Genomic DNA, 15481 nt, shown 5'->3' with positions numbered 1-15481 from the left:
GGATTTTAATTTGAACTCTTGCTGTGAGGGCAGATAGGGGCTGATGGCCAGTCAAGGGCACTTTGGAAGCCTCACTGATGAAAGTATATTGCTCTGTGCTCTATAAGGAGTTATAGAAACCATCTTCAGTGTGTGGTTATGCAATCCGCCTAGTCTGCCAAGGCAGTGGTTTCAATCGTTCTCCCCTCTCTCCCTGCCTGTACCCCCTACATATATTTACTGGGTACCATATCCTGTTGATTCCACTTCAGAAGCATACCTTAAATCTTTGTTTAGGCCCTCCTCGTATCTCTGATGGACCGTAGTGGCTTACATCGAACTGAAGATATTATTAAAAGTTTCTCCCTCTACTGAGGGGAACCAAGCACATTTCTACTCTATGAGTTTTGCTCTCTAAATAAGCTCAATTTCACTGGGAGTTCCAGAACATCTTCCACAATACTCAAGAAAAATCTCAGACTCATGAGCATCTCCCTTCCTTGGAGAAAAGCCTCCAACAGCTCTTCTTTGACTATAAAATGAAGTCCATTACTTAGCATAGAGACCCTTTGCTACTTTGTCTACTTTTCTCACTGTCTCTTCATCCCTTTCCTAACCCTGTACCATCTGATACACACACACCACACCTATGCTTTAGCCACTTCTCGTGACTCGCTATTCTTCAAATATACTATGTCTTTTTACACCTTTGAGCCTTCACATATGACTTTTCTTCTATCTCTAATGACTTTCCTCCTGTCACCACACCGCCCCCCCCCCCTTGACCACCTACTTCTCGGTCAAGGTCCAGCTAAAAATCTTTCTCTCTGCAGCTTTCTCAGATCTCTCTGGACACAAGTTGCTCCCATTAGTTCATACATATGTCTCTTTTTCTTTTGCCACATTTGGTAACAGTTATTTTGTACTGTGTGTGTCTCTCTCACTTCAACACACAGTTGACAATTTGGGTGGACTTAAATGAGATATATGAAAAAATATATCCTCCAAAGTCTGTGTAAACTAGGCCAGACAAAATAAGTATGTGTTGTACAGTGGGAAAATTTAGATTCACAGATTTAAAAATATCATGGAGTTGGAATAACTAGTAAAGTTCTACTCTTAGTTTTTTCCTTTTTTTCTTTTCCTAGTTCTGAGGGTGGAGTTGAACAGACCTGTGTGTACTTCCGTATCTGTTTTCTGCTTATAACCCAAGACATAACATACTGAGAAAAATATTGGGCTGGAAAGCAGAGGCTATAGATTTTTGCACTAGTTGCTTAAGCACGAGCATGGAAACTACTGCTATGGAAACCGTTTAATCTTTCTGGCACTTACTTTCCTTAACTATGAAATGAGAACATTATTAGCTGCTTATGATCCCACCCACAGATCAAGTGAGATTAGAATGGAAAAGTCATGAGTGAGTTGGCTGTAGGTGTACTTGACTTGATGGAAAGTGTAATTATAAGTGTAGTTCTCATTTTGAAGAAGGAGGCTATTTTCTAGACCCCTCAAACACTACTTTTGAAAACTAAACAATTTTAAAAATAACTAAAGCCATAACTTCAGGCCATCAATCAAAAATAACCTAAAACAAGCATCATAGAATTGTGGTGGAATGCTTGATATTAGTCTCTAGGGACATATTCACAAGCCCAGTTTGTTGGAAGCTGAATGTCTTGTGTAGAGAGGTCAAATGAGAATTCTCCTGAGACCTGATGGCACTGGTCTCCCATGAAACAGAACAGCTGACGAGAGCTTTCCATCTGGTTAATTTGTTCTGTGGATACTAACAAAGGAAAAATGTGCTTTGTATGGTTTTCTTGGAGGGATTACGTTCAGAATCATGTAATTATGGCAGTGATTACTGAAACAGGTACATTGTAGTTCATGGTAATACATAAGTGTAACCACATTTTATCAAACATTATATTCTTTACAAAATAAAAAAATAGGACTCTCAAAAAATATATAGGTTTAATACCATCTTTGATTTTTTTCCTCACTGAGATATAAGAAAAATTTTAAGACATAAAGAATACCACCTTTTAAGGTGCAACTGGATTATCTAGATCTCTGTCTATCCAGATACCAACTTCCTACTTTTAAACCCATCATTAGGCTTGCCTCAATTTTTACCCCAAAGGAACCACTATCATTTCAATAGATATAAGCTGTCATTCCTTCTACCCCCTGTAGCCTTGCTATTATTTCTGTAAAAGATGTTCTGGAAGAGCAAATACAGTTCCTAGGTTGCCTCAGGATCTCCTCAAAGTCTTGAATTCTCATGAAGTGCTGGGGTTTGGTATATACAAGGACTGAACTAAAAGGCGTGATTTATCTAAATGTATTTAGCACAGAGTCAGCACATGGTAGGGACAGGATGTTTCCTGCGTGTGAATCCCCCAAATCAACCTCATTTTCTGGAGATGGAGTCTAATCTAAATATCACTGCAGATCTAATATAAGTATCAGAGAGTATTCCCTCCACCCATCTCTAAGCTTTTTGAAAAATTCAACAAGTACTGTATGGAATACTACATGTAGTAGTTGTGTCCGTTTTTTTGTTCTGTTTTGTTTTGCTTTGTTTCATTGGTTTTCCTTTCTATTTGAAGATCACCTTCATCATGCGCATTAACTACTATCAGTATCTGAGCCCTAGTAGCTGTTTTCTCAGCAGTGGGAAGGGAGCTCATTGATTCATCTATTTAACACTGTTTCTACCTCCTTCCTCTTGCATCTATTGACAAATGCAAGCATATTTAGCAAGAAGTGTGATTTGCCATTGTAGAAACTAAGTCTCCTGTGGAAGGACTGAATCTCTAACACATGCTAGTCATATGAATCACCCCCACAGGGCCAGGTATTTGAGTTCACAAGATCACATGAAAACTTCGCTATGGTCTAGTGGAATGTACTTCATCAGACAGGAAATGCAATATCTTTTGTACCGTTTATTCCTTCAGTTTTTGAGTTCAATGTCATGTGTTATAAAGACGTTGTGACTGGATCACTGTAAAACCAAGACAGCTATTTTATTTTCCTGGGTGGTTTTTTTGTTTGTTTGCTTTTTTGGCCGCGTTGGGTCTTCATTGCTGCACACAGGCTTTCTCTAGTTGTGGCAAGCAGGGGCTACTCTTGTGGTGCGCAGGCTTCTCATCGTGGTGGCTTCTCTTGTTGAGGAACATGGGCTCTAGGCGCGTGGGCTTCAGTTGTTGCGGCACGTGGGCTCAGTAGTTGTGGCTTGCAGGCTCTAGAGCACAGGCTCAGTAGTTGTGGCACACGGGCTTAGTTGCTCCATGGCATGTGGGATCCTCCCAGACCAGGGATTGAACCCGTGTCCCCTGCATTGGCAGGCGGACTCCCAACCACTGTGCCACCAGGGAAGTCCCTTCCTGGGTGTTTTAAAATAAACTCTGATTTCCTTCCAAAATTAGTGATGAGAAAACTCTGTCTTTAATTAATTCACCTTAAGAAGATGGCAAACATATTCAATTTACACAGTGCCTGAGAGCAGATTAGGGTAATAACCATGGACCCAGGAATTTAGAGGAGCTGATCCAAGTGCTCCAATCCCCACAGGTGTCGATGCATCTTAAACCCATGTCATCTTGAAAACCTAAAAGTACGTGCTCCTTAGAACATAGAAGAACCAAGCAAAACATACTTTCCATGATTTTCTTTCCAGTAAATGTTTTTAAATATGAGAAATAAACCATTTCTATTCTGATGAAAGATAGTGTTAGAAACTGTCCAATGAAATGAAGAGCGTGCTTTATTTGGAAGGTGGCCAATATAAAATGATAGATATATTCTTTATCTAATAGAGCCTATAAAGTAGTTTTCTAAATCGAAAAATGGCTTAAAAATGACAACTCCAGTTAAACGAATTGGGAAGAATGTTCAGTCGTTTAAGAGCACGAAATAAGATTTCATAATCAATCACTTAATTCTGTCCTGAGAATAAGACAAGTCTGGCTATATAATATATTGGCTTTCATGTATCCTGGCATTAATGCGTATTATAGATTATGTTGGTTTATGACCTTCTTCAGCTTCATAAAACACAATGATGAAAGAGCTATTTCTGGGCCTTCCGAAACAGAGTCTGTCAAAAAGTTCTAAAGCTGCAGACATTTTTGAATTTTAGGGTATATGAGCTTGTATTATAAGGTATATATAAAGTATATGAGTTACATTTATGAGTTGTATTATGGTATGTTCAATGAAGCCCCTTTGTGTTTCTCTTAGATAATTCTTATATTCTAACTTGTATTATAAATTTTGGAAGGGGGGTTGTTGTATTCCTTATGACCATAATATAAGCTCACTGAGAGCACCGTATCTTACTCATTTCTATACTCCAAATGGAGCCTGGAAGTGCCCCCACACTTACTGGGTGATCTTTTAAAATGTTGCAGATAAAACTTATGGTAATTTTTAAAGGATTTCTACTTTATTGAAAGTGGTGATGGCTAAAGACCAAGAAAATAAGCTGAAGCACCTCCAGTTTTGAATTTTCTGTTGGGAGGCATCATTATGATTCCCTAGTGACTCTAAGTATGCTAGGTAAACATTCTTCTCTTGATTTATAGGGACAAGGCACCAGATACTCTTTTCCTCTGAACTTGTAAGGCAAGTCAGAGGATAACAAATGTCTTATGTCTTTCAAGTCTACCAGCAGTTTAATAAGTGGATACAGGTGTGGTGTAGATGTCTCTTTGAAACTTTTTATTCTGTTTTCAACAATAGTAGTCACTGCAGCCTTTAGACTCCTATGAGCCTGTAGCAGGAGCTCTCCCTAGCCCTTCACTGCCCGGGGATGGGGGTGGCAATCCCAGCAGCCTGCCTCTGAGGGCTGGCCATAAGGCATAAGTGCCCCTTGTCATATGCATACAATTTCCAATCATTCTCCAAATTCTTAACTCTCAGTTGATCATTTTCATGATTTTTGTGGGGACAGGTCATAGTAACAGTTTATAAAACTACTCCATTATCAGCATCCCATTTGGCATTTTGACAGCATCTAAATACGTATGTGGCAGAAAACATGACATTTATATTCTGCCTTATAAGGTAGAATGTTGTAAATCATACCCATAGATGGTGCTTTAGAGCAAATTAGATAATACATATCAAAATACCTTAAAAACAATTATGAGTTATGCAAAAATAAACCTTGCTGAGAATATATAGGAATTAAAGTAATGGTAGACAGAAAATTTTAAGACTATATATAATTTGTTACCCTAATAGTGGTGTAACATTTGGTACTGATCAAAACCAAACTTACCTTCTCATTAACCGACATTTAACTTAAAAATACCTAGTCACTCTTGAAGAAACCACAAAAACAGTGATGAAGAGACAGGGAAGGTAGTGAGATTTACTTTCCACTTGTATATAGCCTTTTGTACCCTTTGAATTTTGTACCAAATGGCGTATTTTAAAAATTAAATGAAATCCTAACACAAATCAAAAGACTAAACTTATTTCCCTTTGAATCACTTGTTCTTGACTATAGAACATAAGAACTAAAAAAGATAGATCCGTTTTAGCTCCTCATTTTACAGGGATAGAAACTAAATTCCAAAGAGGATATTTATAGAGCTAGTATTTCTTTCTAGAAAAATTAGGAAAAATGGAATATACCTTCCAAATTAATTTTTGTAAATACTTAAAAGGAAATACCCACAGTGCTAATCAAAGTGAATTTTAACAAGCTTCTTTTTTTGGCTGTTTAGAGCCAAACAGCCACTCCCCTCCCATTTTATAAATAGATGCTGACCCAGAGTCTTTAAATGACTGTCTTTAAATCACACTACTTTCAGTGACCCATTCCTGGTCCAAGCTCTTTAGCATTTCAGACCTTTCAAAATCTGGCATCTGCCTTGGCCTGGTTCTTTCAGTTTTAAACCCAACAATATCAAACAGCTCTCTGAACACAGTGAACGTTACTTCTGTAGGTTTCACAAAGAGCTCTTGAGTGCCAAAACAGTGCTTGGCAGTGAAGGTAAACCAGGTCTCTCCCTGTGAAAAGCCTCCACTCTGGCATGGGAGACAGGCTTACAAATAATTACTCTACCCCATCAGTCTTACCAGATCAGGGCCCTGGCTCTCCATACTTCAGCACACACTGTGCACTGTAGCCCTAGTTAATCGTCTTTCCTGCTCAACAGTAAGCTTCAGGCGGGACAAATGCTATATTACCCCCAAACTAACTGGTGTCTAGCATATTATCAGCATGTGCTGGGCACTCACTAAATATTGTGGATGAGAGGGAGTCGGGGGAGAAAGAAGAGAGGGCAGCTGGAAATGCTTGGACGTAGGCACAGGGTGCCCTGGAAATTTCAGGAACTTTGTAGAAAATGTCAGGTAACACTTCTAGAGCTGTAGCTTGAAGATGGAATAAAAGCTAGTCTCTAAGAAAAGGTGGGGAAGAGCAGTGGGGAATCCACACAGTTGTGGATGTGGGGAAGCAGCCCACTGGGAGTGTGGACCAGGCAGAGAGCATTGCTAGACCTGCTTGAGGGACCACACCTGGAGGGTGGCATTTTATCCATACCTGGATAGGCAAAAGGTCACTTACAAAATGAGATACTTTTACATGTCAGAGCTTTAAAAACTCAACTACACATTGCTATGAATATATATTTGCCCACTCTTCTCTTCTTGGCCACCTGAAGACCATACCCTTAAACACAGGTCTGGGATGTATGCTGTCAACTAGAAATCTCTCTTACTTGGCATTTTAACAGTTTACATTGATGACTTAAATTTATACTAAACTAAAATTAAACTTGCATTTATACAAAAAAGCAGGAATAGTTTTTTGAATTAAAAATCATATAAAAGAACCTCTCATTTCCCTCAGGTTTCTATACTGGTCATTTAAAGGAATTTCTCTCTTTTGAAAGTGTTGGGGGTAAAATGTTGGTTCCTTGGCTCACTGGTTCTGTTCTACCTGGGGAGCGACTTAATTGAGAAGCAACTGGGCAAAGGGGTCTGCTCAAGTGCCACTCACTTCCCTTCCCCTCCTTCCAGTGGGATTTGCCAGTGCACAGGCCTGAACTCTGCCCTCCTTCCTGGAGGGAGCCCACTATAGCTGCCCAGCCCCATGAGGGGGCACTGGGTTAGAGTTCTCTACCCCACTGCAAATAAGTTCAGTTCAGGATGGGAGGGGCAGTCTCAGGGAAAAGCTTTGTTTTCCAACCCAGCCTTAACAATAATAACATTGATAATAAATGGATTCATATATGACACTTGTGTCTATTTCACAATTGTCTTAGAACTCTGAAAGAAGAGGCTCGTGATTAAGTGGGACTTTCAAATCCACACATATATTACAATAAAGGTGGCTTTATTCCTAAGTCCTTTCGCTGTACTGCATGCGTATATGTATGTGGCAGGAGGGAAGAAAAGAGAGAATAATATATATACCAGTTTTTATTAACCAGGATGGTAAATTAGGATTCTCTAATTATGCTAGGTTTGTAGTTTAAAACTTAACAGAAACAAAATGAAGAAATGAATAGCATTATTTCTAAGTTCTTGGCTCAGTCAAAAACCAAACAAAATAATAAATATTCTAATTACCATCATCAGAATAACCAATAATTCTGTTTTAAATGTGTTTGGTAATTTAACCTGTTATCTAGTTGCTCTTTAGGTTACAGTTTATAAGATTTTTTGAGTTTGAGTATCAGTTTTTCAGGTGGAATTCTGATAATGGCATATATTTATTTTTATTAATCAATTTTTCAGATCATTTGGTGCCTAAGTGAAAAATATCCTAAGTGAAGTACCAATAGGTATTCTAATAATGATTTATGGTTTACAAAGTGCTTTCATGTATATTATCTAGAACAGTCTTTCTTAAACATTTTTAGGTTAAGAATTTTTTAGCACCTAATGAAAGCTATTTACCTCTTCTTAAAAATATATTCATATTCCTGCGTTCACAGAACTTTCTCAGACCTGATGAAGCCAGGGTTCTTGGAACCAGGCTGTAGAGTGGAGGTTGCCAACTACATCCCAAGAACCAAAATCTAGCCACAACCTGTGTTTGCATGGCTTGAGACCTAAACATAGCTTTTACTTTTTTAAGTGATCAAAAAAAAAATCAAAAGAAGGATATATTTTTTTTGACATCTGAAATTATATGACATTCAAGCTTCAGTATCTATAAAGTTTTACTGGAACACATCCTCAGTCCATGGCTACTTTTGAACTATTATGGCAGAGTTGCTTAGTTTTGAAACCTAAAATGTTTCCTGTCTGACTCTATAGAAAACATAAAATACATTTTGTGTTTTTTAGTCATATTTTGTTGCATGTTTGTTAAATTACACTTAACTAGGGTTTGAAAAGGACTTCTGCACACTGCTTAAAAGCATCTAAAATTATTTACTAAATGACTTTAAAAATAATACTAGAAATCATTAACATGGTGTTTGGAAAAGTACTTAATGATGTGGCAAAATGCTCCTGATATTGCTTTAAGTGAAAAAAAAAGTAGGAATTAAATAATCAGTGTGATCTCAACCACATAAATACGTTTGAAGAGTAGGAGACAAGTTTAGAAGAAAATATGCTTGATTAAAGTTATAGATTTTTAAAAAAGATTTTTACTCTTCATTACTTTCTAAATTGTACAATGCATAATGTATCACTTTGAAAATAAGGAAAAGTACTGAACAAAATTCGAGTGCATTCAGTTTAAAAAAAAAACTCAAAGATTAGAATCTTCTGTAATAGTATAACTGCAGAAATTTTCAACGGAACAAATTAATAGAATGAATGTAATTACAAGACCAGAAATCATTTTTAAATCTTACTTCCTTTAGGTGGCATTACAGCTTGGTGTCAGATGCTTTTTTTTTTTTTTTTCCCTGCATGCAAATTATACCCATGAATCTGTTAAAGAAGTGCTGAATTTTATGGCAAGAAAAAATTTTACGTAACATCAAAGCATTTTTCTATTCTGAGAAGCCTTTGGTCAAACTTTGATAGGCATCTCCTTGTTCACCCATGAAATTGTCATCAGCACAGTGCAAGGATTCATGATATAAGCAAAATTGAACAGCTTGACCAATGTTTCTGTAGATACTATACTGACTTGATCTACTTGGTGAATGAATGAGTGAATACATGAATGAATGAATTACCTGTATGTATGACTTTTTGGCCCTGTCAAAAAAATGATAAATAGTTTGATACCTTGACCGGGACAACTATTAATAGTCTTTTTAAAAGTATTAGGAATTACATGATTATGATATTTTACTTAAATTGTCTTATGAACAGTAAGGATCATTAAATATAAAGCATCGTTAAAAAGGACAGAATCAAGCTGGAAGACAAGAACCCCAGAAGCCCATTTCCCCACCATCTTCAGCGTGTACTATCATTAAAATTAAATTGAAAGTAAAACCCAAAGCGTATTCTTAAAGAGGGGAGAATCTGATACATCAAAATGATCTACTGAAAAATAAAACTCAGGGTCCATTGATGATACTGCTCTGGCAAAATGAATAAGCAAAGGAAAATCTCAAAGCTTTGCCAACAATCAAGTAAGATGGGTTTAAGGTCCAGTAGCAACAGAATTGTATGAGCAGAATTTGAGAAGAGATAAAAGCAAAAATGACTACTGATAGCATTACTCTAAAACAGAATTCTACAAAATGGGTGGTTTTATTCCATCTTTAAAGTAGTGAGGCAAACTGATGTGCCCGAGTTCACAGAAGACTCAACATGGACCAGACTTCAAAGCTTTGACTCTCTTCTCTGTCATTCTTGCACTGACTTTCTAGCCTTGCATATTTATTTAATGAATTAAGAAATGTTTTTCCTTTCCAGTGGGTTAACAGTCCAGCCCAGAGGCGGCAGTTGGAGAGAAGCTCATTCTATTATATCCAATATTTCCCTTTACTCCAACCAGATCTTAAATCTTTCTGTTCCCTGACTCCATGTCTCATTTTATGGGGCTTTAGAAATGTGTATATAAAATGCATTGATTCTTACTGATCATCTGAAGCCTGCAACAGTGTGTGGGATGCTAGAAATTCAGCGGTAATTGCCACAGTCCCTTCTCTAAAAGAGCATACAGTGTTGTAGGAGATACAGATAAATAAATGAGTTTACAATGTGAGCCCAAGAGGGCACATTGGTAGTATGAGGATATGCAGAAGTGGCACCAAACAGATTTGGGTGGAGGATGGTCTGTAAGTTCTTTCCAGAGAAGGGAGCACTTGAGGGTGACTAGGGTGAGTTAGGTCTGTATGCAGAGAGCTCTTCTTTGGGTATATAAATTGAGGGAGAGGTGGAGTTCATCTCTAGTTTCTGGCTTGAGCAGCTAGTTGTTGCCCATGGAGGCCTGGCAGAAGAGAGGCATTTGCTCAGTTCTTAATCTGCTGAAGGTCATTTGGTATGACTGAGCGGGAGAGAGAGAGAGGGAGGGAGAGAGAGAGAGAGAGAGAGAGAATGAGTGTGTGTGTGTGTGTGTGTGTGTGTGTGTGTGTGCGCACGCGCATGCGCGCATTGCGCACGCGCATGCACCTTTGTGCGCACAACAGTGCCGTAGTAAAAACTGTTTGGGAGAAGAATGTAGAGGCTAAATTATTCAGGGTCTTAACTAGTAATAATAACAACTTGCACTTAACACTTTTTCTATGCCAGACACTGTTGTAATTTTAATATAACACATTGATTCCTCATTTCAAACCTAAGAAACCTAAGAAAAAGTTATACCATCATGATCTCCATTTCATATACAAGGAAAATGACAGACACAGAGGCTGACTCCTCTAAGGTCCCAGATCTAGTAATACAGCTGAGACTTGAGCTCCAGCCAATCTAGCATGAAAAGTGTGGTCCATGAACTAGTATCATCAGCATCACCTGGGCCCTTGTTAGAAATGCAAAAACTCAGGCACTAACCCAGACCTACAGAACCAGAATCTACATTTTAACCAAGACCCAGAGGTGGTTCCTGAGCACTTTAAAGTTTGGGGACATCTGCTATAACCCACTAAATGCTACTGCTTCTCTTTACTTTGGGAGGGAATCTGGACATTATCCTAAGTCCAGTGGAAAGTCAGGAAAAGGTTTGAAGTAAGAGATTGACAAAATCAAATCTGGTTTTAGACCAGTAGTTTCAGTGGCTTCATTGTGGAGAATGCAGCAGAAGAGGGCAATTCTGGAGGCACAGAGACCCATGAAAGGGCCGCTGTTCACCAAGTAAAAGAAGATGGCAGTGACAAAGGAGAGAAGCTGGTGAATGTATGAGGTAGCATGGACAGAATCTGGAGACTCTTTGGGTATACAAGTTGAGGGAGAGGTGGAGTTAGTTCACCTCCAGTTTCTGGCTTGTATCATGATGTCATTTTCTGTATGAGAACATGGGGGAAGTAGGGTGGAAAGTAGGACAGGGGAATGATGAATTTACTTTTAGATTAAAATGAGATTTGAGAGGACTGTGGGAAAGCCAAGTAGAGCTGTTCAGCCAGGTCCAAAGACAGAGGGCAGAGAAACCACATACATTACTTGAACATTTTGAAATTCTATGTCAAAAAGTTTACCTGGCTTGCCCTTCAGGCCCCTTCCCTTACCGCGTTGTATTCACTGGGGTCCAAGCCTGCTCTGGGCAGTCCTGTATTCAGCAGATAATTGGACATAAAGCTCAGAAGCTCAGAAAAGATATCTTAGCTGGACATAAAGGTTTTGGACTCAGTCATGTAGAATAGATTGTAATTGAAGCAATGACATTTAGCTCAGAAAGAGAAAGGGAATCTAGGATGTGTAAGGAAGAGGAAGGGGAATCTGTGAAACAGACTGAGAATAGTGGTTGTAGAGGCGGGAGGAAAACCAGGAGTTGGATACCATGGAATCCCTGTGTAAAGAGTGTTTCCAGATGGGGAAAGTGGAGAATAAGGTAAAATGCTTCTGAGATACTAAGAAGATAATGAGAAATGTCTGCTGGATTTAGCAATACACTAGTGATCAGTCACCTCAGTGAGAGGCAGGGGAAACTGATAGGGACCAAAGCCAGACTGCAGTTGATTGAGAAGTGGGAGCTAAGAAAGTGGAGATTCTTTACAAGGTGTAGACAATACTTTCACGAGATTGAGCTATGAAGCTGAAGAGTGAGGTAAGTGGAGGAGCTCAGTAATGAAGGAGAAGCTTTTCAAGATGGGGAATTTGAACATGTTTAAATGTTGATAGGAGGAGTCGATAAAGAAGGAAAGAATAAAGATTGTGATCCCTGAAGCAGAGGGTATGAGATAATGGGCACTAGTTTAGATCTTCCCTTTCATGTTCCAATCTACCAATAGGCCGGTATGGGGATTGGGGAGAATGGCCAGAGAAACAGGAAGGTCCCACTGCAGTCACCTGTTCCACATTCTGGGGTCTCTAGAGGCTTAATCCTATCACCCTTCCATTCTAAGCCTTACTCTCCACGAAAGGAACTGATACTTGAACCTTCTACTTTTATTTCAGTGGACACATTGCCCAGAGCAAGTATGGCTACGAATTAACTATGTATCTGCTTTGAAAATTAACCCTTAATGTCATCTTCAGCTAAAATCCTTACCTTAACCTTACCTGTCCTCAGGTGAGGACAGTTGAGAGAGACAGTTTAGACATACTTCCACCGTAAGCCTTTTAAAGATTTGGTAAACCCACCAACCCCAGGGTTTGTCTGGAGCTGAAGTCTGTGGTTTCATGGAGAATAGTGGTTCATAATCAGGACCCCTCAAGAATACTCAAGGACAGGTTTCAAGAGTCTGTCAACCCCAGAAATGTCAAGGAAAAATCTATTTATAATGGGCTTTTTTTTTTTTAAATGGGAAGAGGGTCCATTGATTCTATCAGATTCTTAAGGGAATCTGTGACCCCAAAGTGGTCTAATGTGGAGATAGATAATGCTCAAGCTGATCATTTTGGAGGGACTCAAGGTGTTATGGCAGGAAGGAGTCTTCTACCTCCTCCTTCCCCTCCTTCTTTTCACAGCTCCTTCCAGGGTACCATAAGGTAACCAAGAAAAATGATGACAATGAGAGAGGAAAAAGGTAATTACAAGAACATGGAAATGTACGGTTGTTTAGCTGACATCTGATTCAGAACTTTCCATGTGAACCCAAGTATTTGGTTTTCAATTCTAAAGAGATCATGTTTCCTAGATTGAAAATGTGAAAAAACAAATCAAAGCTTCTCCAACATGTTCTAGATAAAATTTTATTTTCAATATTATAGTAGAAAGTTACTAGGCTTGCTTAAGGAACCCAAATTAATCCAGCTTTACTCAGAATGTTGTTGGCAAGTATAATAAAAATAAGAGGTAGACTTGTCCCTGAGGTAATGTTACATTAAAGCACAAATCTGCTGCTCTTGTTTAGGTAGAACAGCCCCAGGATTGGCAACTAATGATAACACATGGGAATAAATAGAACAAGTATAGAAAACAGACATCAGAGTTTACCTTCCCCACCAAGCAATTTGGATTATGGCTTTAGGCACATATCATAAATATGTTAAGAAATATCTTGTGTGATACATATATTTGCAATATTTGTGTTAAATTTTAATCCATATACATTACTAGTAAACATGCTGGAATTTATACACGATAGTATTGTGAATGTGAAATGAGGGCTAAAATGGCTTGAGGAATTTCTTACATTTTATTTATAAGAATTACACATTTTATTAATGATTGTTTTTAGTTCCTACATTTCCAAAACGAAAATTGACAAACTGAGGAGTTGCATTTGGTTTTCGAATGCATGACAGACACCAAAAAGGGTCTGATTAAAATAGTGAGGGAAAAAGCATAAACACATATGGGAAGCATACTTTTGCTTATGTTACGCTATCCCAGTTTCAAGAAGCAATGCTTTAGATTCATTCAGTGTATTACATATCTGTGTGGGTCAGAAACACAGACATTTTAATTCAATCTTAGAAAGCCTAAGATTAGGAATTGTCTTTATGCCTGCTTGTGAAAAATAGGCAGATTTGTTTTGTTTTTTTTAATAGCAGGAATCTCACTAACTCACTTAAAATCTGTAAATAACTTTAAATTGTGCTCTGGATATGTAAATCCAGCCATAAAATATCCTTAGTGATAGTCAGTCATCCAAATAAATTAAGCCAAATAAAACTCCAGTATGGAGTCATTCCTTTTTTATGAATACAATGAAGTTTATACCTCCAATTATAAAGACAATTTTCAGAACTAAGGAGGCAACTCAAAAGTTATCTGACTACAATGTTGCCTTAATACACATGGCACGGAAATGAGAAATCTGAAAAGCTCAGCATATAAAATTTGATAACTGTTGGCTCAAATGTTTAAAAAGTTTCTAAGAAACTTCTAGATATATACTTACTTGCTAAGTAAAAACAAATCACTACAAAGTTTCTTTTAAGCAGTCACTAGAAAGTTTATAAGAATCTCTTGTACTTAAAAAAAAAATTAAAGAAGCCAATAAAAACCACATTAAAAACACAAAGAAAACATTAAAGAAAACAAAACTTACTTCTTCTTAAAGCTGCTTCTTCCAGGGATTTAAACAATATGAAAGGAGAATATATGATGATTTACTTTCCCCTCCAACACATTCATATGTCAACTCCAAGAGGAACAGAATGGGCCACCAAAACTATCTGAGGGTCCCTCCCAGTTGCAGCTTTTTAAACTTTGTGGAAGACAATAGGAGGGTGTGTGAATTTCCTCCAAGTCTTGTGACATGTACATAGCTGATTCCTACTGGGCTGAAAAAGCACTCCTTGTCAGTTTTTACTTAAAATTATGAGTAACAAATTCTCTGCAGGACATCTTTAAAGGGAAATCCTGCCAGAATTAGTATCTGAAGTGTCTGGATAATCTCCAGAAAGTTTAAAATATAAAGTGCACATACAGACACATACACTCAAGAAATTCCCACTGCCTAGGCTAAATTGAGGGCATATTTAAATTAAAAAAATTTCTATAAAGGATGATGTATTTCCTGTTTTTTGTTTTGTTATTTCAGTGACTATCAGAACCCTTCTTAAAGGTTAATAGAGCTTTTCTTTTGAAATATCTGGAAAGAGATGTGGCCCCATGTTCTCACCTGTAGCATTTTTGGTAGCTTGAGAGATGAACTGTGGTTTGTGGCTTCTATCATTGCCTTCCTGGGAAATTTGCTAACTTTGAGCCTTGGACTTGACTAGGATAACTCAAAGTAGTTGCCTGCTTCCTGCACCAGTACCGTGGACCTGGCATTCCCTGCTGTTGCCTATTTCCCTATGAGCTGGCAACAATTGTTATGTCACGTCCACAGCTGTATGACTTCATTTAAGCACAGACTCAGATAGTCTTTTGAAATCTTAAGTCAAAACTTGAAAAGTGGCTAGATATTTCATGAGTTGGATCTAAAGAAATGTTTGAATATTGAACTAATCCACAACAGGAATTCTCAGTGGGTCAAATTGATCCATAAAGCAAGTGACATTTGCT

At 38.0% G+C, this 15481-nt stretch overlaps 1 protein-coding gene across 3 annotated transcripts in view; it reads right to left on the bottom strand.

Annotated features, from left to right (window-relative positions):
- The window catches only part of FHL5 (four and a half LIM domains 5), a 36724-nt gene extending 21482 nt beyond the window's left edge, over window positions 1–15242 (bottom strand). The window contains exons 1-2 of one of the 3 annotated variants that reach the window (XM_029224117.1): window positions 14520–14685; window positions 4708–4715 (exon numbers count right to left, since the gene is read on the bottom strand). The gene's annotated coding sequence lies outside the window, so the exon portion shown is untranslated. Of the gene's footprint in view, window positions 1–4707; window positions 4716–14519; window positions 14763–15095 lie in introns of those variants that run through there. The other 2 variants (XM_029224116.1, XM_029224115.1) reach the window with 2 other exon arrangements.
- Between the last annotated feature and the right edge of the window lie 239 nt (window positions 15243–15481).

Source organism: Monodon monoceros, unplaced genomic scaffold, assembly GCF_005190385.1.
Source record: "Monodon monoceros isolate NGI ecotype Baffin Bay Population unplaced genomic scaffold, NGI_Narwhal_1 Super_Scaffold_15, whole genome shotgun sequence".
Taxonomy (NCBI): Eukaryota; Metazoa; Chordata; class Mammalia; order Artiodactyla; family Monodontidae; genus Monodon; species Monodon monoceros.
Note: the sequence above shows the minus strand (reverse complement) of the source record. Positions and strands in the feature narration are given on the sequence as shown.